Raw genomic sequence first — 22939 nt, 5'->3', positions numbered from 1 at the left:
AAAAGGACTGTATCTGTACTGAATATGCTTAAAAACAGTCATATCATGAAATTATAAATTTCTTGAGTGGACCTGGATCTGAAAGCATTCAGAAAATGAAAATTAACATTCATTAATGATCGATGGTTGTTTTTCTTCATAGAGTTGTCCTTTCTAAAATTGAAATATTACTTACTAGCAATGACTAGAAAAGGTTTGTATTTCTTTGACTTTGAGAACAATGAAATACATCCATATCAAAAGATGAATGAGCTGCTAACAACAAGATGACAAGTTTGCTGCCAGCCACAATAATCATCTCTTCTTTGGATCAGGCTTTCTGGAATAGAAAGGGTCTTGATATCTATTGTTTCATTTGATTCCCAGCACATCTGGTGAGGAGGTAAAACCTGTGTGTTTATCATGTTTTACAGCAGGTGACTGAGACTATATAACTTGCCTAAGTTCACTCAGCACACGTTGTCCTGTTTGCTAAATCAGTGTTTCTGAAATGTTGGAAGAATACGTGGAAAGTGTTTGCAGTTAGAAAATAAAGCCACTTTTTTCAATATTTATTTGTTTTCAGTCTTTATGTTTAATTTATCTTGAAATTACAAATAACATTAAAGGCAATTTAAAATGTTTAAATATCTATCAAAGGGGCATGGCTTGTAAAAGGTAGGGAAATAATATGCTAGATATTCCGATAAACTCCAATATTTAAAAATGCTCAGGGAAAAGTACTGTTACATGAAATTGGCAAGGAGATTTTAGTTTGACTTTTTTGGTGCCATTGATTTGTAAACTCTTGTAGGCAGTATTTTTTTCTAATGAGTTACTCTGTTTAAAATACAAACAGCCTCTCATTATTGACGGCAGTCAATTGTATGACATAGTAAAAATACTAACAATAGCTGTCATTTATTTAGTACTTTCTTTGTGTCAAGGATTATTTTAAACGTTTTACATATTTACTCATTTAACTCATTAATTCTTTTTAACAACCCTATGCGATAAGCATTATTATTATTTCATTTTACAGGTATGGAAATTGAGGCACAGAGAATTAACACACTTACTTATGGTCACACAACTAGTAAATGAAACAGTTGAAACTAGGGGATTTGAACCCAGGCAGTCTGGCTCTAGAGCTACAGCTCTTAACCATTGTGGATGCTGTCTAAAAAAGGGAGGAGTTTCTAGAGTCTGACTATCTGGACTTCAATCTTGGATTCACCCCTTACTAGCAATAGTCAAGTTATTTAGGATCTCTAAGCCTCAATTTCCACATCTGTAATATGTCATAATGATATCAACTTAATAGGATTAATGTAAAGAGGAAATTTTTAAAAAATTAATAAAGCATAGCAAGGTACCTGGAAACTAGTTGTTAATGAACGTTAATTTTCCTTCTTTATTAATGACAATTTTAGTACTGCTTCATCATAATTCTTTTTCTGAACTTTAAGGTTTTCATAGGCTTGTATTTTTAACACTGTTTTACCTATGCCTCTTGTCTCCCCCAAAGCTGCATTTACACCATACCATCTAAACGTATCTGTGTAGGTGGCAAGACAAAAAGAAAAAAAAATCAACCAAATGATTGATTCTCAAAGCAGCTATTTATTTGCCAGATTATTTGTTTTACCTTGAGTAACTTGAATTTGGACTAAAATTGAAACTGGCCCAATTGTCCCATAGAACTGACGTTTATGGTTTCTTTTGAATAAACATAGACATTGTCCTCGCATTCTTAAAACTTGAGAAAGTTACATTTGTCTTATCTGAGTTCCTTTCTCAGGAAACCAACCATCAGGCCTCCCAGATAGTATCAAAGAACTGAAATTCACCGAATCACCACATCTGGACAATGAGATGCCAGACCCCTAACCCATCATGATTGCCCCCTGACCACCTGTTTCCTGTTGACCAACTCCTCTTCCTCACCCCTCCCTAATTCCTGCTTTCCTGCATGTAGTTACATTTCTTCACTGCTGTATAAATTCATGATTTTAGTCAGTCAGGGAGATGGATTTGAGACTGATCTCCCATCACCTCAGCTGCCCACCCAATTAAGGGCCTCTTCCTTGGCAATACTCATTGTCTCAGTGACTGGTTTTCTTTGCAGCAAGCAGCAAGACTCAGACAGAACTCTTGGCATTTCAGTAACAAAATTCCTCAAGGGGCTGCTGGTTTTGATTTTGCGTATAGACTAAACTAACACTGTTAAAAGGCACTATATGATTAGTGTCCATCTCTGAGAAATAAATGTGTGCACCAAAATTAAGGTTTGCTTAGCAGATTAAAAACATGTATGCAGAGTAGAAAAACTTAAATTCTAAACCTCTATTCCATTGGCCACTTTGGCTGAACATAATTTCTTGGCATTCAACCACTGACCAACAAATACCACATTTTCAAAAGTAGAAAAGAAATACACAAAATGATTATTAAGCCCCTATTATAGACAAAAAATTGCAGAGGCTCCCAAAAGATTTCAGGAGTTTTGTGATTGTTGAGTCAGTTTTCTGAAATCTGACCATGGTGTGCACTCCAGTAAGCCTAATTTGGAAGAATGACCCAGCAGGATGTTTCTGATTGATTCTGGAAATCTTATCTAAAATCCAATGCTGAGCTACCTAAAAATCAAAATAAACTCATGTTTAGAGCTCCAGCAAAGTTCAGCTTTGATTAACCTATCCAGATTTGTTATTTAAAAACACCAGAGAGATACCATATTAATTGTGTAACACATATTCAAGTTTTTACTGTTTTAAAAAATTAATTAAAAGAATTATGTAGCAGTGTATAGGTCACTGTAATCATGCGAGATTTAGGACCTTAATATAATCTCGCCTCCAATTTTTTTTTTTTAATTGGTAACACTACTGTGTGACTAATCACTGAATGATGTGTGTTCTGGAAAAGGGTCTTGAAGCAAAGTTACCTTTAATGGGAATGTACCATTCAAATTTATTTGTTTGTTTTTATGAAATGTGCCAGTGAGAAAATGGATGGGTTAGTTCTAAGTAACCTTGCCAAGGCTGACCTTTGAGTTATTATAAAAACTATTCAATTTCTGACTTCCAAATTTCTACTCATTTTTAAACTATTAGATCCTGAAAAAGGATAGGAGCCCTAGGAAGGCCAATTGGTTGATTGCTGATTGATTGTTACAGGGGGCTGTTCTGCAGAGCCTTTAGAAGAGCTGCCTGCTTCTTGATCCTATGCTGTTACTACAACTCAGGCACCTGACAAATTCCCTTGCCAAGGCAGAATGGCCATTGTTCAGGGAAGGAATTCCCTTCAAGTGTCCTTGAAAGGGCTTTTCTTTTTGGAAAGAGCACCTTGTAAACCTTCACAGTTTTATGTCTCCTTGGATACTAATTGGTGTGTAAGCCTGATAGGTTTACAAAAGTTAGCTAAAATTTCAAGTTGCTTTTGACATGTTCAAGTACCCAAATGGATAGACACCTCTAGCTGATTTTCTGTTTATATGATTTAGGCTTTGTCTGTATAATCCCAGTTTTATAACGTTGAACTGAGGTTGAATATAGGCATTTTTGAAATAGACATTAATCAAATGTTAAAAGAGTTCGGTCACTAGGAAATAAAAGGCCATTTGTTTTGTTTTGTTTTGTTTTGTTTTTTGAACTGGAGAAAGAGCGAACACAGTTCACCACCACCATAAATTATGCAATCAAGTTTCCCACATTTGGTGAAATCTCAAGGGGTCAGCACATCTGGAATGGAATAGATGAGCCTTGGCGCTGGGGGAACCACCTTCATGATCATGGCACTACCCCTGACATAGAAGAATTCATCATTTTTACTTAAGGGTTTCTCTTTAGGGGACAGAAAACAGTTTAAACTTACAAAAGACAAAAACAGGGTTTTTACCTACTCAGTATATTGATTAGCACTCCTGTGTACCTATGTGAGCATAGGCCTTTTGGGGATAATGTAAAGAAATTGTACAATTGCTCAAAATAGCGACACTACCTGTGGTGATCTCAGACTCAACTAGAATTAGAACTCAGGAACTAAAATTAGCTCCCAGAAATCTTCCACCACACATCAAAGAGTCACAGCACATGCACAAACACAAACTCACACTTCAGTTGTGAAAACCAACTCATTTCAAAATATAACCTCCATATCTATTTGAATTTTGGTTGAAACAACTTATTTTATTGTTACTCTCTACTGCTGAATAGCTTCCCTTCAAGCTTGTCCATCCTTCTCCAAGATGCTGATGGCTTAATGATTTAGGTTGGTATGCTTGGCTAGATATGTACATGCAAAGGAAAAGTTTGTAGAATTACCCATATACTTTTTCTGTCATCTCAGTCTAGAAATACAAAGATTTCTTTGGAAGGACAATTCCCAGAATTACTCAGGAGTATGGAGAAATGTTAGAAATTGCCTTAATTTTATAACCACCAATTAAAGCAATGTTCATAGGTTTCCGTAGATGACAATATTACTAAAAAGCTCAAGTCATAGCATACTCTTCTAAAAAGTAAGAGTCCAAAAACAGGTTAACGTTCATTTCATAAAAATAATGAAAAGTAAAATAAAAAATAGATGTTTTGAACCAGCCTTGCATCCCAGGGACGAAGCCCACTTGATCATGATGGATAAGCTTTTTGATGTGCTGCTGGATTCAGTTTGCCAGTATTTTATTGAGGATTTTTGCATCAATGTTCATCAAGGATATTGGTCTGAAATTCTCTTTTTTGGTTGTGTCTCTGCCCGGCTTTGGTATCAGGATGATGCTGGCCTCATAAAATGAGTTAGGGAGGATTCCCTCTTTTTCTATTGATTGGAATAGTTTTAGAAGGAATGGTACCAGTTTCTCCTTGTACCTCTGGTAGAATCTGGCTGTGAATCCATCTGGTTCTGGACTCTTTTTGGTTGGTAAGCTATTGATTATTGCCACAATTTCAGAGCCTGTTATTAGTCTATTCAGAGATTCAACTTCTTCCTGGTTTAGTCTTGGGAGGGTGTATGTGTCGAGGAATTTATCCATTTCTTCTAGATTTTCTAGTTTATTTGCATAGAGGTGTTTTTAGTATTCTCCGATGGTAGTTTGTATTTCTGTGGGATCGGTGGTGATATCCCCTTTATCATTTTTTATTGCGTCTATTTGATTCTTCTCTCTTTTCTTCTTTATTAGTCTTGTTAGTGGTCTATCAATTTTGTTGATCCTTTCAAAAAACCAGCTCCTGGATTCATTAATTTTTTGAAGGGTTTTTTGTGTCTCTATTTCCTTCGGTTCTGCTCTGATTTTAGTTATTTCTTGCCTTCTGCTAGCTTTTGAATGTATACACAGATCAATAAATGTAATCCAGCATATAAACAGAACCAAAGACAAAAACCACATGATTATCTCAATAGATGCAGAAAAGGCCTTTGACAAAATTCAACAACCCTTCATGCTAAAAACTCTCAATAAATTAGGTATCGATGGGACATGTCTCAAAATAATAAGAGGTATCTATGAGAAGCCCACAGCCAATATTATACTGAATGGGCAAAAACCGGAAGCATTCCCTTTGAAAACTGGCACAAGACAGGGACGCCCTCTCTCACCACTCCTATTCAACATAGTGTTGGAAGTTCTGGCCAGGGCAATTAGATAGGAGAAGGAAATAAACGGTATTCAGTTAGGAAAAGAGGAAGTCAAATTGTCCCTGTTTGCAGATGACATGATTGTATATCTAGAAAACCCATCGTCTCAGCCCAAAATCTCCTTAAGCTGATAAGCAACTTCAGCAAAGTCTGAGGATACAAAATCAATGTACAAAAATCACAAGCATTCTTATACACCAATAACAGATAAACAGAGAGCCAAATCATGAGTGAACTCCCATTCACAATTGCTTCAAAGAGAATGAAATACCTAGGAATCCAACTTACAAGGGATGTGAAGGACCTCTTCAAGGAGAACTACAAACCACTGCTCAAGGAAATAAAAGAGGATACAAAAAGAGGATGCTCATGGGTAGGAAGAATCAATATCGTGAAAATGGCCATACTGCCCAAGGCAATTTGTAGATTCAATGCCATCCCCATCAAGCTACCAATGACTTTCTTCACAGAATTGGAAAAAACTACTTTAAAGTTCATATGGAACCAAAAAAGAGCCCGCATCACCAAGTCAATCCTAAGCCAAAAGAACAAAGCTGGAGGTATCACACTACCTAACTTCAAACTATACTATAAGGCTACAGTAACCAAAACAGCGTGGTACTGGTACCAAAACAGAGATATAAATCAATGGAACAGAACAGAGCCCTCCGAAATAACACCGCATATCTACAACTATCTGATCTTTGACAAACCTGAGAAAAAGAAGCAATGGGGAAAGGATTCCCTATTTAATAAATGGTGCTGGGAAAACTGGCTAGCCATATGTAGAAAGCTGAAACTGGATCCCTTCCTTACACCTTATACAAAAATTAATTCAAGATGGATTAAAGACTTAAACGTTAGACCTAAAACCATAAAAACCCTAGAAGAAAACCTAGGCATTACCATTCAGGACATAGGCATGGGCAAGGACTTCATGTCTAAAACACCAAAAGCAATGGCAACAAAAGACAAAATTGACAAATGGGATCTAATTAAACTAAAGAGCTTCTGCACAGCAAAAGAAACTACCATCAGAGTGAACAGGCAACCTACAAAATGGGAGAAAATTTTCGCAACCTATTCATCTGACAAAGGGCTAATATCCAGAATCTACAACGAACTCAAATTTACAAGAAAAAAACAAACAACCCCATCAAAAAGTAGGCAAAGGACGTGAACAGACACTTCTCAAAAGAAGACATTTATGCAGCCAAAAAACACGTGAAAAAATGCTCACCATCACTGGCCATCAGAGAAATGCAAATGAAAACCACAATGAGATACCATCTCACACCAGTTAGAATGGCATTCATTAAAAAGTCAGGAAACAACAAGTGCTGGAGAGGATGTGGAGAAATAGGAACACTTTTACACTGTTGGTGGGACTGTAAACTAGTTCAACCATTGTGGAAGACAGTGTGGCGATTCCTCAGGGATCTAGAACTAGAAATACCATTTGACCCAGCCATCCCATTACTGGGTATGTACCCAAAGGACTATAAATCATGCTGCTATAAAGACACATGCACACGTATGTTTATTGCGGCACTATTCACAATAGCAAAGACTTGGAACCAACCCAAATGTCCATCAGTGATAGACTGGATTAAGAAAATGTGGCACATATACACCATGGAATCCTATGCAGCCATAAAAAATGATGAGTTCATGTCCTTTGTAGGGACATGGATGAAATTGGAAATCATCATTCTCAGTAAACTATCGCAAGGACAAAAACCCAAACACCGCATGTTCTCACTCATTGGTGGGAATTGAACAATGAGAACACATGGACACAGGAAGGGGAATATCACACTCTGGGGACTGTTGTGGGGTGGGAGGAGGGGTGAGGGATAGCATTAGGAGAGATACCTAATGCTAAATGACGAGTTAGTGGGTGCAGCACACCGGCATGGCACATGTATACATATGTAACTAACCTGCACATTGTGCACATGTACCCTAAAACTTAAAGTGTAATAATAATAAAATTTAAAAAAAAAGTTTTAAAAGTAAGAAGTAGAAGACTAATAGGTTTCAAACTAAAAAAAAAAGCTTTTTGTGAGGAAAATAATTTTCTAATAATGTGGCTGTCTACTTAAGTTGGACAAGTCTTATTTATTTATTTTTATTATTATTATTATTGTTTGAGACGGAGTCTCGCTCTGTTGCCCAGGCTGTAGTGCACTGGCGTGATCTCGGCTCACTGCATCCTTCACCTCCCGGGTGTAAGCAGTTCTCTGCCTCAGTCTCCTAAGTAGCTGGGATTACAGGCACCCACCACGCCTGGCTAATCTTTTTGTATTTCTTAGTAGAGACGGGGTTTCACCATCTTGGCCAGGCTGGTCTTGAACTCCTTACATCATGATCCACCTGCCTCGGCCTCCCAAAGTGCTGGGATTACAGACGTGAGCCACCGCGCCCGGCCCGAGTCTTTTTTATTAGTGGTGCTATGTATGTGGTTTAATAGTTATGTTTATTCATTTGGGCAAATTCACTCGTAACTAACAGACATTAAAAAACCTTGAAAGCTTTTGAAGCTGTGAACCTTCTTTACTGATGATATACTATAAAACACATCAGAATGGTCACATGTGAACTTATCAAGTGGAAATGTGAAGATTAGGGTAGTAGTCCATTCTCTGTTCATGTTACACTTGATGGAAAAATCTTCAAATGAGAAGAACAACAGCAATGTCTTGATTCCTTAGCAAGAAATCACAATTCGAATCCTTACGAATATATTCACAATGCTGCTTGGAAAAAGAAAAAGAAAAACACCTATAGCCCTCAATATTGAAGACTTGTTACAGAGTTTTGTCAGGTTTTCAAGGTATAGAATATTTGAATTTTGTCCCCTCTGATTATGGTTCAGTTATATATTTTTAAAATATAGCACGTAATGATAGGGATTTTGAGTATATATTGGGGTTGGAGGAGGTCCTCTATATAATTAATGTAATTAATGAATAAGCCTAACTAAAGACTGGAAAAGGACTGTCAAAAATGCAGGAAGATAATAGTTACACATTGGTTAATGAAATCAAGTTGTTGGAGCTCTAAGATGAGCCTTAAGAGGATTTACACATTTCAAGCCTTATTGGGAAACACTGTTAGAATCCATGTTTGCTAACATCAGTAATTTATGAAATAATGATTATACATTTTTAAAATGTCTATTCCTAGAATGTAATTTTCAAATTGTTTTTCATAAATCAGAATTACTTTCTTTACTTGTTTTTATATAGTAAGCTATGTATCCCCAAATGCCTAAAAATAAAGCATCCGACTCCCACTTCAGAAGTAGACTGTGATTTTAAAAATCCTGTTTTAGGAGGGAGCTTCCAAGATCAGAAGTTTATTTTCTCCTGAATTCTTTGACTTCAATTAAAGGTAAACTGCCACCAGGTGGACAGTGGTAGTTTCACAGCAGCTAGGATAGCTGTATGTCTCAGCTTGCCTACAATAGATCTAAATTATGCCTGCTGTTCCACCTGAACTAGTAATAGCACCTACTTTTCACTCTTGAAAGCTTCCAAGTTTGGACAGTTAATTTTTTGGTCACTCTATTAACTTCATGGTCAAAGGGCATTGCCAACTCTGGATGAATGAGTTCTTGTTTTTGCTAAAATGGTAACTGAAAGAAAAACCATAACAATTGTCTTAGTCTGCTTGGGCTGCTATAACAAAATACCGTAGATTTGATGGCTTATCAATAAAGTAAATTTATTTCTCACAGTTCTGAAGGCTGGGAAGCCCAAGATCAAGGATCTGGAAGATTGGGTGTATGGAGAAAGCCTGCTTTCTGGCTCCTAGATGACATCTTCTAGCTCTGTCCTCACATGGATGGAAGACCAGGGCTATGGTCTCTTCAGCCCCTATTAGAGCGCTAATCCCATTCATAAGAGCGCCACACAACACATAAATTTTGGGGGAGACATACACATTCAGACCATAGCAGCACTCCTGGTTACAGTTTCTTTCACATATAGCATTTTGTTCCTCTGACTTAATAATTGTTATTTTTTGTCTATTAAAAAAAAATCTATGCCTAAGTCTTTCATCATCTCCAACATTTTTAAACCAGTTTAGTAATCTGCAGGTTAAGTGTTTTTCTGGAGCCTTTCATCTTGTAGTCTAGTCTGGACTTGTACTTTAGCTCTGCTGAGTAACTGCTGATATAGTTTGGGTATTTGTCCCTGCCCAAATCTCATGTTGAATTGTAATTCCCAACGTCGAAGGTAAGGCCTGGTGGGAGGTGTTTGGGTCATGAGGGCAGATCCTTCATGTATTGGTGCTGTTCTCACCATAGTGAGTGAGTTCCCATGAGAGATGTTGTTTAAAAGTGTGTAGCACCTCCCCCAAACAACTCTCCCTCTCTCTTGCTTTGGCTCCTGCCATGTGAAACACCTGCTCCCCCTTCACCTTCTGCCATGATTGGAAGCTTCCTGAGGCCTCCGCAGAAGCAGATGCTGCTATGCTTCCTATATAGTCTGCAGAACCATGAGCCAATTAAACTTCTTTATGAATTACTCAGTCTCAGGTATTTCTTTATAGCAATGCAAAAATGGACTAACACAGACATCGTAGAACTTCAGTTGGTCATCATTAATGGAATTCCCTTTTTCTCTTTATCTCTCTTTCTCTTTCTTTCTCACATTGAATCAATTGCTTTTTATATACTACTTTATTGTTTTTTTCTAGTTTAGGTAGAGTATGTTCTCCAGAAGCTTCCTAGGAAAGGCTATATGAGAGATAAAATACTTGAAGTTTTTAGTGTGTAAAAATATATCTCAATTGATAATTGGATTGCATATGGCATTTTAGATTGAAATCATTAGTCTCAGAATCTTGAGGATTGCCATCTAGCTTCTAGTGTTGTTATTGAGAAGTCAGAAGCTATTCTAATTCTTTATTCTTTGCATGTTCATGTAACCTATCTATTTTTCTCTTTGGAAACTTTTGTCTCCAGAATCCTAAATTTTATAATCATTTGCCTGGGTGTGGGTTTTTTTTTTTTTTTTAACTTTCTTTTGTTGTTGTACTAGACAATTAATAGGTCCTTTCAATCAATGGATTGACAGCCTTCTATTCTAGGAAATATTTTTAGATTTTTATTTGATGATTTCTTAATATTTATTCTAATCTGTTCTCTTTATTAGTTAAATTGAGCCATTACAGTAGTGAAATATACCTCACCCTCAGTGCAAATATCTTTCAGGGCCCTATTACAAATAATTTCAGAGAGTGAACAGTGCCTGACATGTATTTAAAAAGTATATCAAAGTATGTTGAATAAATGACAATTCTGATTACCTAATAGAAAGTATTAAAATGCAGTCTTTGCTTACAGTTAATATTTTCTTCATATGATTTTTCTTTTTACCATGGAACCATCTGTTTCAAAGGAGATGTGACTGGCATACTCCAATAATGTAATTTTATTCTCCCCTCACAAAGTCCCATTCCACCCTACAGCTATTTACTGGAAATTCTTTCTAACATTTAGATTTTCAGGGGTCACTTTTTCACTTCTTTGACTTTTAGGTACTACTATATTCAGTGATGATCTCTCTAGTGGGCCGTAACTTTCTGGAAGGCATCCAATTAGTGCCTCTGAAAACAGTCTTAAAGGCTCAGTTTGGATAGCACTCTAACTGATTACTCTGTCACCTAGAGCTATCTGCCCAGAAAAGGTGATCCATATCTAAGCAGGGCATGAAGGTGAGAGCAACTATAATCCCCAAAAGGTTAGCTTATTTTTCAGGTTTCTTTTGCTTTAACCTAAAAAAGCTTAGTACCACCAAATAACATTAAGAAATTCAGAAACTGGATGAATTGCAGTAGAGCTTGATGAAAGTTTCTGAGAGAATCTAAAAGCTAATTACTACTCAATTCCAGCTTCCTGATAAGCTCTCAGCATAAGTAGAATTGGCAACTTCCTATCAAGAATTTTGTGAGTGTGAGAACACTCCCCTTACAAACAAGTACCAGACTCTTCTACATCTACAGCAGGACAGTTCTTACGACGAGAGTACTTTTGGCTTTAACATGGAAATTCTGAACTGAATAATTCAGGAGTGGCATTAACTGCCTATCCTCTTCTGTGGTAGGCTGTTTATTTAGAAGCTCTACTTATTATTAAGCTCTACTTATTATTGGAGAAGCTCTACTCCATAACTTTCTGGGAGAACCAAAGGACCAATTCTCTTTAGCCACTAGTAACCACCCCCCCCCACCCCCCCCCACACACACACTTTTAGATACACAACATTCTCAGGTGATTTCTAAGGATCAGGGAGATAAAGAATACGTTTTACATGGCTCTGTACTCTCCAGAAATGACTAAAAAATACTAATCTACAGATTCTTGAATGCAGTGACACCTAAGTATGGTACACAAATTATATATAAAAATAAATCTACACTAGGACAAATCGCATTGAAACTGCAGAACATCAAAGGCAAAGAGATTTTATAAACAGTCACAGTTAAAATAATAGTTTACTTCTCAAGAGCTACAATGGAAGTCAGAAGACAGTAGGATCATAGTTTTCAAAGAACTGAATGGAAATAACTGCCAACCTAGAATTCCATACTCATTGAAATATGCCCATTTTCTGATGATTAGTTTGAAATAGTGACATTTTCAGATAACCAGTAGACCCTCACTAAAGGAAATTCTAAAGGATGGAGTTTAGGCTAAAGGAAAGTGATCCAGGTACAATAATAATCATATAAGAAATTGTGAAGACTATATTTTCAAGGTTCATTTCTATAGTTCACTACTGGAGAAGTTTCTCTGAACATTTGGAACACCAGGAAACATGAGGAAAGAAGCACATCATTCTCTCCTAAATGTGAAGCCAGCTGTTGGTGTTGCCTTGCTATAACTGCTATTTGCCATTGATGATTATTTTCCTCTTCCCAGAGAGTAAGAGGGAGAGGAGGCAGTCTATGTGGTTCCCGTTAGAAAGAAAGAAAAAGAAAGGAAGGAAGGAAGGAAGGAAAGGAAGGAAGGAAGAAAGAAAGAGAAAAAATTTGTGGATAGAATAACAAAGGGATAACAAAGAAAGAGAAATAAAAAAAAGAATTGCTCTTCCTTGTGAAAATGTGATGCTCTCTGAGTTAAAACGTTATCTCTAAAGTCTCTGTAAAATGCAAACATGCTATAAAAAAGGAGTGACATACGACGTCATTAACATTTTCTGATATAGTGTGTATTCTAATATAGAAAGTGTGTTCTCGGCCAGCGCGGTGGCTCACTCCTGTAATCCCAGCACATTGGGAGGCCGAGGCAGGTGGATCACCTGAGGTCGGGAGTTCGAGACCAACCTGGCCAACTTGGCAAAACCCCGTCTCTACTAAAAATACAAAAAATTAGCTGGGCATGGTGGCGGGCACCTGTAATCCCAGCTACTTGGGAGGCTGAGGCAGGAGAATAGCTTGAACCGGGGAGGCAGAGGTTGCAGTGAGCCAAGATCCCACCAGCGCACTCCAGCATGGGCAACAAGAATGAAACTCCGTCTCAAACAAACAAATAGAAAACGTGTTCTCTAAGATTAGTGCTCCAAGTGCCTTGAAAATAAGGTTCAAATAAGTGTGGGAAATGTGGTGTTAAACAAAGGGAAACCATATTCTTAACTGTTGGACTTCGTAGCACCTTTAAGTATGCTAATGTACATTTTGAATTTCCAAGAGAGCGACAGAGTATACATTTCCTAATTTTATTTAACCGCAGATTTTATTTTTCTCTGAACAATTTAATAGATTGGCATTCCTATAGATCACGTTTAAAGCCCCTCTGTCCCTAGCATGGTCCCTGAGATTCTTCATCAAATTAGATGATATTCCTGGAACATGGAGGCATGGGATGGGTAAATCCTTACAGAAACATGAGAAAACAACAAGATTAAGAGTATGAAGTGGCTCATGGGATGGAAGATCCAGATTGGGGAGCTCCCTTGTGAGAATGAGAATTGCAAATGCACAAGGGGTAAAATGGCAAACGGAAACATCATGTGCCCTTGTGCTGATGCTTCTATTGCTCAACTGCTTGGGTCATCCATGAGTATTTGCAATCTTTTGGCAGTATAAATGAAAATGGTTTAGATGGGAAATAAACAGAGGCCTCAAAAACATGCAACTGGGGCTATTTCTGATTTATCTGATCTGGAAGCAGTGTTCACTGACCACTTTTAGAATCATATCTGAAATTTCATCTCAATGGTAACTTTTTGCCTTATTACTAGATACAAAATAACAAAATCAGGTGAGTTTCCGTTACACAAGATTGATATGACTTTATATACCATGACCAAATATTTGCTACATAAAGTAATCTTCATCAGGCTGGGCGCGGTGGCTCATGCCTGTAATCCCAGCACTTTGGGAGGCCGAGGCGGGCGGATCATCTGAGGTCAGGAGTTCGAGACCAGCCTGACCAAGATGGAGAAACCCTGTCTCTACTAAATACAAAAAAGTTAACGAGGCATGGTGGTGCATGCCTGCAGTCCCAGCTACTTGAAAGGCTGAGGCAGGAGAATCACTTGAACTCGGGAGATGGAGGCTGCAGTGAGCCGAGATTGCACCATTGCACTCCAGCCTGGGCAACAAGAGCAAAACTCCATCTCAAAATAAATCAATAATAATAATCTTCATTAGATACCTATAGATTATTTCTCACTCGTCAGCAACATTCATGTCTATGTTAGCACTGAAAGCAGTGATATATTCCCAAGCAATAAGTATTTATCCAAGTAAGTTTAGAATTTAAAAAATTAATAGATTAGTACCAAAATTATGAAATCTCATTAAAACAAATTTTAAAAAAGTATTTTTATGGAAGGGAATAAGAATTTTACATACAACTCAATGTAAATACATCTAGTGTATTTTTAATTTTTTAATTCATATATTTTCTAATGACTCATATACAGAATATATACATCATTTTCACAAAACACTAAGGAAAAGGCAATCCAATTAATGGTTAGAATGTTTAATAGATATTTCATAAAAGAGAATATTCAAATAACATAGATGTCTCTAATGAATTAACTTTAAAAGTTTGACCTCTTTGATCATTCTTTCCTTTCAATTTTTAATTTTCAAATTTAATTTTTTTTAAGACCACCTAGTGTGAGATTTACCGTTTTCTCAGATTTTAAGCTATATAATACAGTATGGTCATCTGTAGTCACAGTGTTTTACAGTGGCTCTCTAGAACTTATTTATTTTGCATAGTAAATTTTATACCCATCAGCAATTCCCTTTTTCCTTCTCTTCCTAGACCCTGGAAACCACAATTCTATTCTTTGTTTCCATTAGTTTGACTATTTTTGATATCTCATGTAAATGAAATCATGCAGTATTTTCCCTTCTGTGACTGGTCTATTTTGCTTAGCATAGTGTTTTCCAGGTTCATTCATATTGTCACATATGGTAGAATTTCTTTCTTTTTTAAGGCTGAATAATATTCCATTGTATATATATATATATAAAATTCCATTCATTTGTAAATGGGCATTTAGATTTTCATTTATTTTGGCTTTTGCAAATAGTGCTACAATGAATATTGGAGTGCTAATATCTCTTTAAGGTTTTGATTCAAATTTTTTGGATAAATACCCAGAAGTGGGGTTGCTGGATCATATGGTAATTCTATTTCTAATTTTTTGAGGAATCTCCATATTGATTTTCACAATGGCTGCACCATTTTGTATTCCTGCCAACAGTACATAAGGGTTCCAATTTCTCCACAGCCAGCCAACACTTACTGCCCTTAAAAAAAAAAAATACAGATTGAGTATCCCTAATCCAAATATCTGAAATCTGAAATGCTCCAAAATCTGAATCTTTTTGAGCACTGACATGATACCATGAATGGAAAATTCCACACCTGACTTTATATGGTAGGTTACAGTCAAAACTTCATTTTATGCACAAAACTATTTAAAATATTGTATAAAATTACCTTCAGGCTATGGTATAAAGTGTATAAGGTGTAAATGAAACATAAGTGAATTTTCTGTTTAGACTTACATTGCATATCCAACATATATCATTATGTATATGTAAATATTCCAAAATCTGAAAACATCTGAAATGTGAAACACTTCTGGCCTCAAGCATTTTGGTAAGGGATAGTCAGTAAGTGTGAGTGATATCTTATTGTCGTTGTGATTGCATTTCCCTGATGATTAGTGACACTGAATATCTCTTCATATACCTGTTGACTCTTCATATGTCTTCTTCAAAGAAATGTCCATTCTAGTCCTTAGCCCATTTTAAAATCAAGTTATTAGGGTTTTGTGGGTTTTCTGTTGTTGTTGTTGTTGCTATCAAGTCATAGCAGTTTCGTATATTTTGGAGATTAGCCCCTTATCAGATGTATGGTTTGCACTTATTTCTCTCTTTCCATAGGTTGTCTTCTTACTCTGTTTCCTTCACTGTGCAGAAGCTTTTTTAGTTTGATGTAGCCCACTTGTCCATTTTTACTTTTGTTGCCTGAGCTTTTGATGTCATTTCCATGAAATCACTGGATATACTGATGTCATAAAGCTTTTCCCTTATGTTTTCTTCTATGGGTTTTACAACTTTCAGGTCTTATAGTGAAGTCTTCAATCAATTTTTAGTTGATTGTCATTACTCTGTGCACTTTATTATAAAATATTTTGGCTTTAGAGTTCTTATATATTAAATGACAAGCCCTGGACTAAATAATCTCTAAGCACCCTTCCAGCTCTATTCTTCTGTGATTCATAATTTTACCAAAAAAATGTGGAATTCTCACTTCTCTTTACTCCACAATACAGTCACTATACAAGCATTGTTTTTGGCAGGCTGTTCAATTGAAAGATCTAAATTACTAGCAGACAGACCACATCACCTGGGAATTTTTTCTTACTATCTTACCACAGAAACTCAATTAATCCTAGGACTCTTGCTTTTGACTTTTCCCAAGAAACTTATAAATCTGCCATTCTGTCAACTAACATTTATTGGATTCCTACTATATGTGTGGACGCAGAGTTAGGCGTGTGGGATAGAAAGATGAATACAACACATTGATGATTTTAAAGGCAATCACAGTATAGTGAGGGAGATAGAGATGTGTGCTATATGGGCAATACCATGAAAGAGATACGTGCAGGATATTATGGGCATAGGAGAAAAGAGGATATAACTCAACTTGAAAGGGGTGATAATGGAAGATTTCCGAGTAGAGGTTTTACCTTATATTGTTCCTCAAGCTGAGGTGTGTACTTGTGGGAGAATGTTAGGCAGAGCATGCTAAACAATGAGAACAGTATGAGCAGATGAGCAGAAGTGAGAAATAGCATTATGGCAAAGGTAGTTCAATCGTTGTTGTCTGTCCTATACCCCTTGTTTCTTTTTTGTTTTCTTTGTCGTTTAAAATGTTTTTTTGAGGCAGGATCTCACTCTGTCACCCAGGCTGGAGTGCAATCACATGATCCAGGCTCACTGCAACCTCTGCCTCCTGGGTTTAAGCAATCCTCCTGCCTCAGCCTCCTGAGTAGCTGGAACTATAGGCGCAGGCCACTGCACCCAGCTAATTTTTGTATTTTTTTGTAGAGACTGGGTTTTGCCATGTTGCCCAGGCTGGTCTCAAACTCCTGAGCTCAGGTGATCCACCCACTTCGGCCTCCTAAAGTGCTGGGATTACAGGCATGAGCCGCTGCCCCAGCCCTCTTTCTTGTTTTAGCAGTATATGTTTTCCTCACTCCAACTATGTGGTAGAACTGTTAAGCATATTACACAGCCCAGTTAACTATAGGGGTGGGTATATGACCCAGACTAAGCCAATCATTACATAGCATTCTCCTGGCTGGAGCAGTTCATCCAAGGGATGGCATATGACCCAAGCCAGATCAATCAGATTCTTTTCCTAGGGTTTTATTATACTAAAGTAGCAATTGAAAAACAGTGTCGCAAAGTTTAGGACCATATACTCTGGAGTTAAACTTCCTGGGTTCAAATATAATTTCCACTACTTAATAGCTGTGTAAGCTTAGATAAGCTATTAAACTTTTCTGTACCTTAGTTTTCTTATTTGTAAAACAGGGAGATCTCAATAATACCTACATCATAGTACTATTGTGAGGACGAATGTGTTAATACGTGGAAGGACTTATAATATTTCCTGTCACATAGTAAATACTTATTAAATATTGTTGGTATTATTGTTGTGTTATATATGCTACTGTCATATTTGTTATACACTAGTGATTATCATGGGATTCTTACACTGGAATGATATAAGATTTGAATCACCCCTAGAGCAAGGTTTCTCAACATTGGAACTCTTAATATTCAAGTCAAGATAATTCTTTGTTGCAGGCGGTTGTCCCAAACATTGTAGGATATTTAGCAGCATTCCGTCTCTATCCATTAGATGCCAGTAGCATCTTCCCAGTTATGACAACTGAAAATGTCTCCAGACATGTTCAAATGTTTTCCGGGAGTCAAAATTACCTTTGGTTGAGAACCACTGTGGCCATTTTACCTTCCAACTGGAAAGAGACCATTTACTATAGGAAAGAATGAAGTCAATGTGTAAAGAACAACTGAAAAAAGAGATGGAAGATGTAGAGAGAATGAGTCCTTAGGGCAACTACATCTTTAGTTCCAGTTTCTGAATCTTCTAAACTCTTCTTGTTCTTGCAGCTCACCTTTTGGTTTTCTTTATCCTTCTATTAAAAATCTTTTTTTTTTTGTGCTAAATTAATTTGCTTGGGATTCTATTACTTGCAATCAAAAGAAATCTGACTCTTGGTGTATACAGCTTATCAGCACTAGATGTATATATATGCTGTGTCCCCTTAGGAATGTAAACACCATGAGAACACAGGCTTTGTCTGCCACATTTATTGCTGCATTTGCAGGATGTAGAACAGTGACTGACATATAAAAAGTACCAATTAAACATTTGTAGATGAGTCAATGAAGAAACTATAAGTAGTTGGATGTTTTTATAGCTAAAAATTATGAAAGTGGGTATGTTGTATGTTACACGGGCAATTAAATAGTGTTAGAAGTCTTTTCATTGCAATCATCATTCCAGTGATGGTCGAACAACACATGGAATACCATAATCAGGAATTATCACCTTAAAGATTGATTACTTAACATTGATCATGTGGCTGGGCAAGGTGGCTCATGCCTGTAATCCCGGTGCTTTTGGAAGGCTAAGGCAAGAGAATGGCTTTAGGCTAGGAGTTCGAGACCAGCCTGGGCAACATAGTGAGACTCTGTCTCTGTCAAAAAATTTTAAAAACTTAGCTGGGAATGGTGGTGTGTGCCTGTGTCTCAGCTGCTCAGGAGGCTGAGGCAGGAGGTTCGCTTGAGCCCAGGAGTTCAAGGCTACAGTGATCTACGACCACATGACTGCACTCCAGCCTGGGTGACAAAGTGAGATACTGTATCTAAAAAGTAAATAAGTAAATAAAAATAACTTAAAAATAAATAAAAGCATGTTATTTAATGGGTGTATAATATTCTACCTTATGCATTTATCTTAACACTTCCATTATTGGATATTTGCAGTGTTTTTCATTTCTGCAATTAAAAACAATATTCTAGAGAATATCAATATCAATTAATAATAATAATACTGTCGAATAATTGCTTTCAGTACCTTAAGCTATGAAATAAGCAAAATAAGGATTGTAGTAGCTATGGCATACCAAGTAAGTACTACAAAACTCTCTCAGTCCTTTGAATGCCATCTAAATGAGTTTGCACAAAGTAGAGCTAGAAAGTCTGGGTCACTGATTGACACCATGGCAAGAAGGATCTCTTCTCATATTTAAATGTAAGGTTGAATAGGTTGAAAATGCCACTTCCAGCAAAGGTGGGAAGATCGCTTGCGCCCAGGAGTTTGAGGTTATAGTGAGCTATGATCTCGCCACTACATTCTAGCCTGGGTTGAGAGAGTAAGACCTTGTCTCTTAAAAAAAAAAAAAAAAAACGGCCGGGCACAGTGGCTCACGCCTGTAATCCCAGCACTTTGGGAGGCCGAGGTGGGCGGATCACGAGGTCAGGAGATCAAGACCATCCTGGCTAACACGGTGAAATCCCGTCTCTACTAAAAATAGAAAAAAATTGTCCGTGCGTGGTGGCGGGCGCCTGTAGTCCCAGCTACTCGGGAGGCTGAGGCAGGAGAATGGCGTGAACCCGGGAGACGGAGCTTGCAGTGAGGAGAGATCGCACCACTGCACTCCAGCCTGGGTGACAGAGCGATACTCCGTCTCAAAAAAAAAAAGAAAAGAAATAAAAAAAAAACATTGATCATCTTTAACAAAAGCTACACCACAGGGTCTACTTGTCTTCAGGAACATAAGAAATAAATTTTTGTTGTTGAAATGAATGGTGTTTAAGGTAGGCAATTGTTAGAAGTGATGTATAAGACCGACTTGCTCCCGCATGAAGGAGGTTTTAGAGTTCAGCAAAAGCTAGGGGTCTAGAGCCATGTTGGTCTTATGTACCTAAATTTCTCAGTCTTCTGCTGCCCAGTCTGACTGTAGAGCACCCTAGTCCTACCAATACTCCTACATTGTACCTTCTTGAAAATGTGCTTTTCATGTAAAGTACTAGTCTTTGGGTTTAGGTCAGAAAGTGGGATCTCCCAGAGCTATAGAACAGATTATATAGGTTTTTTTTTTTTTTTTTTTGCTTCCTTTCTAATGAACATTTGTGCATTGTATGTAATTTAACTTGATACTTTATTTTGTTGTAACTACTATCTAATAGCCAAGATTTGGGAGAGAGAGAACATACAGTTTTCACATATCTTTTACCACCAGATGCTACAATATTTACAAAAACAAAACAAAACAAAACAAAACATAACTTGGCATTTGCTGTATTATCCAAATTGTTTTCACTCATCTGCAACACATAGAAATGGCTTAAAAAGAAAGGTAGAGTAGCTTTAGCTTTATTCTGAGTTGGTGAAGAGCCACTAAAGAGTTTAAAAGACGTGAGTGAGTGACATCATAAGTTTTGAATTTTAGATATCATTCTTGTAACTGTGTGGACAAAGGACCTAAAGAGGAGAAAAGACCGAAGGCCGGGAGATTAGTTAGAAAGGTTTTAATTTGGGTAAGAAACAAAACAGACATTGGTTGCAGGAGAGAAAAGGAGTGGACAGATTATAAAAGTATACACAGTATTTAGAATAGGTAAGTGATTAAACAGGATAAAGAAGGTAAAGAAAAAGGAGGAATCATAGATGCCTCCTAGGTTTCTAGCTTGTATAATGGGGCATGATGGTGGGATCAAATGCAATAGGGAATAGAAGATGAGGTGCAGGCGTTTGTATTTATTTCTTGAGTTTTTGTGTTTTGTTTTCTTTTATTTGCTTCCTTATTCTGTCAGCTTCCTTTATTTGGCGAATTCCATTTTAACACCCTGACTTCCTGACTGACTTATCTGTAGCTATGGTAAATGTTTACTTTTCAGTCCCCTTTGAGCTATGTCTACTCATACATCATTCTGACAATGAACAAAATAAAACAATAGTTAAATTCAACTAAAAGTGGCTATTGAAAAGAACAACTTTGAAATAAAACAACATTGAATTGCAACAATTTGTTGGTGACTTATTAGCACCATCAACATTAAAGTCAACAAATATTTGAATGCCAACTCAGTGCCAAGCACTGTCCTGGGCTCTTTAGAAACAAAGACCCAAAGCAGTTCAATAAAGTGGAGAGAGTGGTGATTTTGGAGTTATAACTGGATTGGATTTCTCCTTCCATTACCTGCTGGATTTGTGACCTTGAGCTAGTGGTTAGCTCCTCAGGGTCTCATTTATTTCCATTTGTAAAATGAGGAAGAATGCATAATAGAGATATCGTTCAGCTGTCATCTTAAGTGAGATAAAAAATCCAACTTAGCACAGTAGCTGACATGTTGTAAGCACCTGATAAATGTTAGCTGCTATAGAAATATAATCATAACTGTACTCTCAAGAAGCTTATGGTCTATTACATTTTTTTATATAAGCCTCTTACATCATTTTTATGATTAATTCACAGAATAGCATAGCATTGGATCATATTCTTATCACAGAGAGGGCATAATGATTCAAAATGGTAGTACCTCATAGTCTTAGAGCAGCATGTTTTTCAAAACTCTGAATATAATCAAGTATAACATTTAAAGTCTTTGAGACTTACTTGAATGATCTAATGAAGAAAATGAAAAAACACAAACTCCTTTAGAATAGTAATAAAAACATGATATATTACAAACAGTTTAAGTATGTTAATTGGCTATAATGTAACACCAAGGGTGTGATGGGGTTTGGATGAGAGGGGAAAGAAAAGAACTTTAAAAAGCAGAATTACATGAGGTAATACAAACCCAGAGTAATGAGAGTTTCTGCCAGATTGGGTTATAATGAACACACTGTGTTTTAATGAAGCTAGTAACGAGTATCTTATTAGATTTCACTAGAATCCATTGCAGGCCATTTTACGGTAGCCCAGTTAAGATCTTCTATGAGTTTAGAATTGTGCCAGATATTATGAAAAAGAAAACCTAACTGTATTACTCTACTTCCAGCATATAATTTGCTTGAGATGTTTGTCAGTAGTTAATAAACCTATTTTCCCTCAACTCAATATTTTTATTATAATAAATGAGGAAAAATGTTGAAAAATAAAAATATGCACCTAAAATATTCTTGCTTTCACAAAATCAGAAGGACTAAATTTTAAGTGAAGCATATGTTTTTGTAAAGTTTTAAGTTAAAAGAATAAAAATAAAAAGGCTTTTGGCTTAGATTTTCAAAACTCAGTGAGTAGGATTTTGCAAAGTACAAATTTATATATTTCATGCAAACCTGGGTAAACTCTGCAGAATAACAAATTCCAGTAAAACAGATGGCAATGACTCCTGGGTTGATTTGTCCAAGTGATGCTTTTCAACATTCAGCAATAGATTCTTTGACCATCCACATGGAAGGGCCAGTGCTTGGTGATGCTATCCAGCTGGCAAGTTCTTTCTTTGTTGTCTACTATTCCTGGTTTTGTAGTCTTTCCCAGACTTTCAGCTACCTCTCATTTATTGATAGTCATAAGTTCTGGCTATGCTGCTATCCACATATCTTCTCAGTAGAGAGTAACTCACATGAATAATATGTTATTTTCTCAAGGGTATTTTATTTCATAAGTTAATCCTTCAAGAACCTTTACTGAGCACAAAACAAAAATGTACACATTTAGTTTCAGACTTGGACAATTTTAATGGAGCATTGGATATCTGTATATATCCTAATCTGATTTTGTTTTGT

General features: G+C 36.7%; 1 long non-coding RNA gene and 2 other non-coding genes across 3 annotated transcripts in view; 2 read left to right on the top strand and 1 right to left on the bottom strand.

Moving 5' to 3' along the window:
- LOC134739066 (uncharacterized) overlaps positions 1 to 22939 on the top strand; it is a 387779-nt gene that overhangs the window by 40987 nt on the left and 323853 nt on the right. The gene's annotated exons all lie outside the window — the stretch shown is intronic.
- On the bottom strand, positions 3634 to 3799 carry LOC129025599 (U1 spliceosomal RNA). The gene has a single exon (XR_008497339.1). It is a non-coding gene; the product is annotated as a U1 spliceosomal RNA (small nuclear RNA).
- On the top strand, positions 12367 to 12580 carry LOC129025617 (small nucleolar RNA U3). The gene has a single exon (XR_008497346.1). It is a non-coding gene; the product is annotated as a small nucleolar RNA U3 (small nucleolar RNA).

This window comes from Pongo pygmaeus, chromosome X (genome assembly GCF_028885625.2).
Source record: "Pongo pygmaeus isolate AG05252 chromosome X, NHGRI_mPonPyg2-v2.0_pri, whole genome shotgun sequence".
Lineage (NCBI taxonomy): Eukaryota > Metazoa > Chordata > Mammalia > Primates > Hominidae > Pongo > Pongo pygmaeus.
This window is presented reverse-complemented; position numbering and strand designations above follow the sequence as displayed.